Below are 2500 nucleotides of genomic sequence, written 5' to 3' on the forward strand. Positions count from 1 at the left end.
CTGTATCTGTATCTCTCTCTCTCTCTCTCTCTCTCTGTCTCTCTCTGTCTCTCTCTCTCTCTGTCTCTCTCTGTCTCTCTCTGTCTCTGTCTCTCTCTGTCTGTCTCTCTCTCTCTCTCTCTCTGTCTCTCTCTCTCTGTCTCTCTCTGTCTCTCTCTGTCTGTGTCTCTCTCTCTCTCTCTCTCTCTCTCTCTCTCTCCCTCTCTCCTCCACAGCTGAGCATGTCTGTATATCCGAGACGGGTTGGGGTGGGTGGGAGGGGGGAGAGGGGGCGGGGGGGAGGGGGGAGGGGGGAGAGGGGGCGGGGGGAGGGGGGAGGGGGGGTGTTGGGGTGGGTGGGAGGGGGGAGGGGGGGGGCATGCTGCTGTGCGCTATGTGTCCGTATGCTCATCCAATCACTGCATCGCATCGGAGCCTGTTTGCTGAATATGGATTCCCATGGGAGTGTACAGACTCAACAGATTTGACTGCAGGCAGACTGCACTGCAATATTAACCATTTTCACACCGCTCCCTTTTGTTTAGGCTTGTTTGACTGAAGCATGACATTGAATGACATACATTGCACGTGTGATAAGGTCAATTCGGCGAACAGAGGGGCTTTGAGGCGTCTTGAAAAGGGAAACAATTGAAACAGCAGTTTTCCTTGACTCCTCTTTGAACGCCGAGGCCCTCACTGCTCCAGGTCTTTAACCTTCATCTTAGCTGCTTGTTGACAACCCCGTAAATCTGCAGTTCATGGTGAAAGTTCTTCATATTAGTAATACTGCCTTCAGAAGACAGTCAGGGACTTCCTAGAGGATAATTTGTCCTGAAAGAAAGATATATATAGATATATATATATATATATATATAATATATATACGTGTCCTCAGTGGTGTGGTCTACGTGATACGCAGGTATACGCCCGTATACCCATTAAGAAAGCTCCAGCATTTCGTATGCCCACTTAGAAATGCGCAATGACACGTATCAATTTCGATAGTGGCGGAAATTCTGTTAATTTTATGAATGAAGTATGACAGTTCTGTCTCAGAATGTACATACTTTCATTCATAAATTCACCTGTGCGCTGTCAACCTCAGCTCGACTAATATATCATGAATCAACTCTCCTTACTACTGGCGTACAGTTTGAGTGACAAGTCTGATGGCCCTCCCTCGCCCCTAATTACTATTGGCCAGGCCTATTGTTTTTACTATATACTATTGTTTTTACTATATACTATTGTTTTTACTATATACTATTGTTTTTACTATATACTATTGTTTTTAGCATTTAGCTTCTACCGGGAGTACACCCGGATATGTAGCATTAGCAAGCACCTAGCTTCTAGACATATAAACGGTGGTCCCCACAGACAAACGCCCAATATATAGAACAATCATATTTCCAATCAATCATTTTAGCGCACGTGGAACAAGAAATAAACGTTTAAGCTGACGTTGTGTTTCTAGTTTAAATATTGACGTTGTGCTCTGCGACGTCCGCAATGGTTAGACGTTGTGATAGCCACGCTCGTGGCGGATTCCAAGTGTCATAGAGTGTCATTGATAATAACAATAACATACGTAATATGTACGTAAATACGTAAATACATAATACGTCAGTTGCTGATATGTTTTATTTATCTTAATTATTATTTAAGTATTTTTGTATGGGAAACATAGCCTACATGTTTTTATTTAGTATTTCGCATTTATTGTTTCTTATATAAGGTATTTTATTTTATTGAGTTGTAATTGTTTGACAAATTACCAACTCTTTTTCTTGTCTCTAAAACTCTAAAAACTTTATTGCACAGGACATACTTAAGTATCCGTCGCTGTACATACAGTAATACAGTGTTTATATAGCCAACAAGTATTTATTGATTCTTTATAGTTTATTTGATGCTAGTGCCTAATGGTGATTTTAATTTGACTGTTTAATGTTCTAGAAACTGATGACAATATCGAGTGTTGAATAATCTCAATGACTCATGTGGTTGTAGGCTACTGTATGCGACAGTGAGTGCGGTGGTGGTAGGACGGGTGTGGAAGAGGCTAGGAGGAATCACAGTATACCCACTACAAAAAACTAGACTACACCACTGCGTGTCCTGGTGAAGTTGAGCACACGGTGAGTGAGGTCATTCTCTCATTGATGTACACATACTTTGAGCCAACATGTTTAATATACAAAGCTCTTCAGGGCTTCTTTCACAGTGAGTTTCCACTCACTGGCACAGATACACTACAATAATTACAAAAAAGGCCGAACTACATGTATGTATTTCCCTATATTTCATCAAGAGCAGAAGAAGACTTTTGCGGTCGGTAGTGCATGGTAGTTGTCACGGTTGTCATGTGGTGTAACACAACCCTGGTCTGCTCCTTCATGTGGCTCACCAGCAAACACATAACAGCTTGTGAGTCAGCCTATCAAGAGCTTCACCACACAAATGTCAAATCAAAAAAATGAAATAATAACACACCACAAACACACTATAATTTCACACA

The sequence above is a fragment of the Micromesistius poutassou genome (assembly GCF_964030765.1).
Source record: "Micromesistius poutassou genome assembly, chromosome: 19".
NCBI lineage: Eukaryota > Metazoa > Chordata > Actinopteri > Gadiformes > Gadidae > Micromesistius > Micromesistius poutassou.